The 6,365-nt window shown below is 37.7% G+C and overlaps 1 long non-coding RNA gene across 1 annotated transcript; it reads right to left on the reverse strand.

Moving 5' to 3' along the window:
- Positions 1-1,291: 1,291 nt before the first annotated feature.
- Positions 1,292-5,068, reverse strand: LOC145721696 (uncharacterized). The gene is made up of 2 exons (XR_014145541.1): positions 4,836-5,068; positions 1,292-3,887 (listed from the first exon to the last, which is right to left on the reverse strand). It is a non-coding gene; the product is annotated as an uncharacterized LOC145721696 (long non-coding RNA).
- Between the last annotated feature and the right edge of the window lie 1,297 nt (positions 5,069-6,365).

A 6,365-nucleotide genomic window follows, 5' to 3' on the forward strand; every position in this document is an offset into this window, starting at 1 on the left:
TGCTATAGCCAGCCTTGACACAAATTTGGCAACATTTATCACAACCTCAACAATGATCATAGTGAACATCTGTCATTTATGCCAGCCCACTGCCCCTCCTTTTGGTAACAGAATCACATTTTCCTTTTAAAAACTAACGAATTATTGAACACTCCATCAAAAACTAACGATGTACCATATGTTGGCTAATTGAATATAATAATAAAAAAAAAAACTATCTCCATTTTCATACTCTGATACTATCCCAGGACCCTGAGACCATGACCTGAGCTGAAGGGAGACACTTAACCAACTGAGCCACCCAGATGCCCCTCCTCTGCTGTTTTTAAAATTAGTTTGAAAAGGCTTTCTGTCACTTGTAGCTGAAAGAGTACCAATTAATACTAAATTAAGAAAATAATGGGTGAAATAGGTGATGGGGATTAAGGAGTGCACTCGTCATGATGAGCACTGGATGATGTATGGAATGATTGAATCACTATACTGTACACCTAAAATTGATATAAAACACTGTATGTTAACTATACTGGAATTAAAATTAAAATTTAATAAATAAAAAATAATCAGAGATACATATAAAGCTCTGTGTAAGAGTTGCACTTTTATGGCCTCTTTTCCTTAAGTGTTTTACAAATAAAATGAAATACTGATGAGGAAAAGTGCAGCATTTAGGAAAATGGGGTGAAATCATTCCATTACCATTTTGTCTATTCTTTTAAATATCTTTTTGTTCCTCCTTAATTAACACTAGATGATTTTTCAAAGGGGGATTTTTTGTTGTTGTCAACTGCCAAAAAATAAAAGGATGCTTTCAAATTCAAGAGCTGAAGCACTATTTACAATGGCAAAAAAAAAAAAAAAGGAAATGCAACAATAAAAGATAAGTAAATTATGACACACTCATAAAATGAAATACTATGGTGACATTACAATCATTTTAGAGTAAGAAAGATGGGGAAATGACTATAACATTTCATTGAATAAAAAAAGAAATTATAAAAAAATCATATGGTATGAACCTAATTTTTTAAAACATAACTACAGAGAGAGAGAGAGAGAGAGAGAAGAAAGACTGGGATGAAATATACCAAAAATGTCATTAAAAAGTAACTCTCATTAGTGGGATTACAAATCACTCTTTTCATTTTTTTATTATTTCTCTTAATTTCCAAACTTCTTGTAATTAACTAATATGCAATTTTTAAATAAGCAGTAATTCATGTAGGGGATAGATTTAATATCTCTTAAGGGAACCTTTGTTGGCAATAGTGTTCCTATTTCAAGATCCAAAAAATTAACAAATTAGGGATGAGAAGAACTGTTCAAATTTCTTTTTAATTCTTTTATAAGATATGAAGCAAAGGTGAAAATTGGAAGTTGGGAAACACCTAAGTATATAAATGGCATATATTAATAAATCATGTTAAATGACTCAGATAATAACCTCTTTTACTTAGTATTTATTTTCAGTAGTCATAAACAGTCTTAATAGTCTCTTAATAAATTAAATAAATAAATAAAAACAATCTCATAGTCTTATGAGGCTCAGCCTGAAAGGTTAAACTAAGAGAGAAATGATGGCAGTTGGTAATTCCATGAGCAAGAAATAGGATTTTAAGACGACACTGAGGGAAATCTGATGAAACAGAGTAGAAAAGGACCAGTCTGTGTTTTCCAGATACATTGTTCTGTACTCTATCAAGACTCAAAACTGGGATGCCTGGGTGGCTCAGTTGGTTAAGCGTCTGTCTGCCTTCAGCTTATGTCATGATCCCACGGTCCTGGGATCAAGCCCCGCATCCGGCTCCCTGCTCAGCGGGAAGCCTGCTTCTCCCTCTCCCTCTGCCTGCAGTTCTGCCGGCTTGTGCTCTCACTCTCTCTCGTGCTCTCTCTGGCAAATAAATAAAATCTTAAAAAAAAAACCTCAAAACTACTTATGTCAGCCAAATATAGCAGCAGTAAAACCCAGTGGAGAGTATCATTTGGGTAGGCTGGCAGGCCAGATTCCAAACGGAAAATCTTCAGAGCTGATCACAAAGGGGAAACAGGTAGGTGTGGCTACAAAAGGAAGGAAAATGAAACCTAGGGTGCCTGGGTGGCTCAGTTGGTTAGGCCCCTGCCTTCGGCTCAGGTCATGATCCTAGAGTCCTGGGATGGAGTCCCGCATCGGGCTCCCTGCTCAGCAGGGAGTCTGCTTCTCCCTCTGACCCTCCACCTTCTCACGCTCTCTCTCTCTCATTCTCTCTCTCAAATAAATAAATAAAATCTTTAAAATTAAAAAAAAGAAATGAAACCTAGAGATCTAAGGATGGAGAAAGACGGAGTTGGCAGAGAACATGCAGTTGAGCTAAGCAGGTGGTGATAGGCACACACCAAAGAAAAAAGGATGGTTTTATTCCAAGGAAGCTGAATTTCCAAACTCAAGCCTTGACTCAAAAAACTGGCCCCAAAAGAGGATTTTTAGGGCACTGAAATTCTTCTGTATGATACTATAATGGTGGATACACGTCATTATACATTTGTCAAAACTCATATAATGTACAACACCAAGAGTGAACCCCATTGTAAAGTATGAACTTTTGATGATAATGATTTATCAGTGTAGGCTCATCAACTGCAGCAAATATACCACTCTGGTGCCAGATATTGATAATGGTTGAGATGAAGGTGGGAGGAGAGACAGGGTATATGGGAACTCTGTACTTCCCACTCAAATTTGCTGTAAACCTAAAATTGCTCTAAAAAATAGTCTATTATTTTTTAAATGCTTTTTGGTTCCAAAGAACTAAACCAACCTAGCTCCCAACCTTCCCCAAATTTTTACCCTTAAAATAAGTAGATGTGAATGATAGAAGCAGGTCTAAGTCCACCATCACTGTAGCGACAGAATCAATCAGGATCTTCCAAGAAAGAGCAAAAAATGTGATGCAGGAAACCTGGGTAGCCTGGGTCGCTAACTGAGCTCTTTACCCACAACTGGACTCTCCATAAAGAAAACTGACTGTCTTTAAATGCCCTAAGAGGAACAAAATTAACATGCATAGAACATGATACAAACCACCTCGCAGCACAGTCTTTCAAATCCAACCCATCATGGCAACAACAAATTTAGACTTCATCTTTAATCATTTGTTGTATGTTTCTTGAGTAATGGTAATGTGCTCTGTACACGGATTAGAACATACCAGATGAAACCCCAAATAAGAGGGAATGAATCTTGGGACTACTCTCTCTAAAAGAAACAGCCCATGTGGAAGGCATTAGGACTTACCTTCTGAGGCTGTGTACATGTTAAGTATTTCCCCTTTGCAAACCCATCATTGTGTAAAAGTGCCAGAAGGACTTGTGATGAGCACTGGGTATAATACGCAACTAATGAATCCTTGAACACTACATCAAAAACTAATGACATCCTATATGTTGGCTAACTGAACATAATAATAAAAAATTAAAAATTTAAAAAATTAAAAAAAAATAGAAGTGCCAAAACCACAACACATTTTTAATAGTGAAAAAGGAAAAACAAAACAAAAAACGTTTTTTTTTTAGTTCTTTGATAGTGCTCCATAAACAAAGATGGAACTATATACCTATGTTATTCTACCCATTTTGTTCCTATGAACACGTTAGATAGCCTAGATATCTAGATTTAAACACCCTCCTCCCGCCTCACTCTGCCACTACATGACACTATAAAGAAATGTTTTTAAATGTTTTAAAACATTTGCCTTGTTTAAGGGGCGCCTGGGTGGCTCAGTTGGTTAAGTGTCCGACTCTTGATTTTGGCTCAAGTCATGATTGCAGGGTCCTGAGATTGAGCCCCGGGTCAGGCTCTGCGCTGAGCATGGAGCCTGCTTGAGATTCTCTCTCTCTCTTCTGGTGGCCTTCTCCCCCCTCAAAAAAAAATAAACAAATAAATAATAATAATAGTTATAAAAATAAAATAAAAATAAATAAAATACAAATAATTTGCCTTGTTTTCTGAAACAATTTCAAAGTATAACTACCTCAATGCTATAAAACATGCAGTTACAGCCACGGTTTTAATTTTCAAACACTTTGAACCCAGATTTTCAAGAGTCATAGAATGAAGTTTTATGTTTAAACATCTAAATTTAGCTTTCTTCCAGGAAAAAAAAGGAGAGGAGGTTGGAGGGGGATTAAGACTAAAACACTGATTTGCACAATTTGACAAAATCTTTCAAATTTCTCAATATATATGCTCACTGACCCAGCAATTCCACTTCTAGGAATTTTTCACAATATATTCACATGAATGTGTACATAAACGTGTAGTGCTGCATCTATACCAGTAAAAACTAGAAACAACATAAATGCTTACGAATTATTTAAATAAATGATGTACTTGCCATATTATACATCAATTTTTTAAAAATGAGGTTGACATATCTATATGTTTTGCAATGAAAAGAGGTCCATCATATACTGTTAAGTGGGAAAAGGCAAATTACAAAATAATTTTAATGACTTGTATGGATGAAAATTTCTGGTAAAGTATACAGAAAAATGATACTGAATTGAGGAGTAAGAGAAATTTCGGTTTCTACTCTACTCATCTGTCTGCATTTTTTTCAAAATTTTTTACAAGGTTGCAACACTTTTGGAATTTCTTTTTAAATTAAAAACAAAACGCAAGAAGTCCAAATAAATATATCAGGTTGCAAAAAAATCATGGGTCCAATATATGTATGTAATGAATATAGACCATTATTATAATTTGCAAAATCCAAATAAATTCCTTGATTGCCCAGGTGGCATCTGAGCAAAGCCCCCTTGGATGTCTTCCCTGGAAAGAAAGCTTCCAAAATTAACACCAAACTTGCCTCAATTTCCACGGAAGCGTCAAACCTCCTCTGCGAAGTTCGATGTTAGGGAAACTCAGAAAAAGCTTCTCTAACCTTGCTGGCACCGAGCTCGGCGGAGAATGCTCAAGGGCCGCGGGGCTGCGGCGGGGTCCTCAAGTCATCTGGCCTAGCGCTAGATCGCAGGCCGCTCCTCCCCGGTTGGCTCAGGCCCCGCCCACCCACCGCGGCCGCCCAGCTTTCGTTTCCCACTGAATGGAAAGTGAAACTCAGCGAGAGGCGGGCTGCGCCGCTACCTCGGCGCGGGGAGGCGGAGCGATGCACGCCCCCACCCGGGAGCTCGGGAGACGCAGCGAGCCGCGGGGGATTTTGGCTTTTAAAGATGTATGCTATGCTTCTGGTACTTGCCCTTTGCCTACGATTCCAAGAATACATGGGTCTTTTTATCTGGCTTTTTATGATCATGCATCATTGAGGAGGGCATGTAATGTGATGAGCACTGAGTGTTACAGAAACTGATAAATTATTGAACACTACACGTGAAACTAATGATGTACTATAAGTGGGCTAAGAGAATTTAAATATTAAAAAAAGGATATGTCTTACAGTCGTTTGGTGTTTCATAGTATACATAACATTTTGTCTTTCGTAATTTCTGAAATTGTGTATCTTAAAATCAATGACTTGTAGATTCAATGAAATGTGGCACACAGGTATAAAGTCCTTATTCCTTTGTTCTGTTGCTGTTCTGCGGAGCCAGCAGAAGAGGACAGACATGGTGAATAGGGGTGCACAAAGGGTAAAGAAAGTAAACTGTTTATTCCTCAGAACTTAAAATGGGAAGATCTAACAAGATGGTGCTCTCTGAAAGCATTGGTTGACATTTCTCAAAACGAGGCAATTAAGAGTTTAAATTGAAACTGCGTAATAGTTGCTTCAAAAGAAAGTTTGGGGGGCACCTGGGTGGCTCAGTCCCTTAAGCGTCTGCCTTTGGCTGGAGTCATGATCCTGGAGTCCTGGGATCAAGTCCTGCAACCGGCTCCCTGCTCAGCGAGGAGCCTGGTTCTCCCTCTCACTCTGCCCCTCCCCAGCTTGTGCTCTCTCTCACTCTCTCTCAAATAAATAAATGAAATCTTAAAAAAGAGGAAGGAAGGAAGAAAAAGAAAAAGAAAAAGAAAGAGAAAGAAAGAAAGAAAGGAAGGAAGAAAGAAAGAAAAAGTTTGTGCCCTAAGAAGCATTTTCTGTAGCTTGCATGGTTTCGCTGAAAATTGAAGATGGATTTCCTTCTCTTTTTCCTTTTTAATTTGAAGTGCCAGACGAGAATCCATACCTAACTGCCTCACTTGAAAATTCTGCTTAAAAATTTAGTCATAGAGGAAGACGTTTGGCTGACTTTATGGAATTATCTAGTTCTCCTTTACTGTGGAAAGCTACTTTTAGAGAAAAGCTCTTTGTACAAGTTGAGGAACAATTTATAGAACCTGATGCTAATTTTTGTTCTAGGAAAAGGACAGGCTTTGTTGCATGGGATAAGGGCAAGTG

The sequence above is a fragment of the Leptonychotes weddellii genome, chromosome 5, assembly GCF_054177405.1.
Source record: "Leptonychotes weddellii isolate Sample4059 chromosome 5, ASM5417740v2, whole genome shotgun sequence".
Lineage (NCBI taxonomy): Eukaryota > Metazoa > Chordata > Mammalia > Carnivora > Phocidae > Leptonychotes > Leptonychotes weddellii.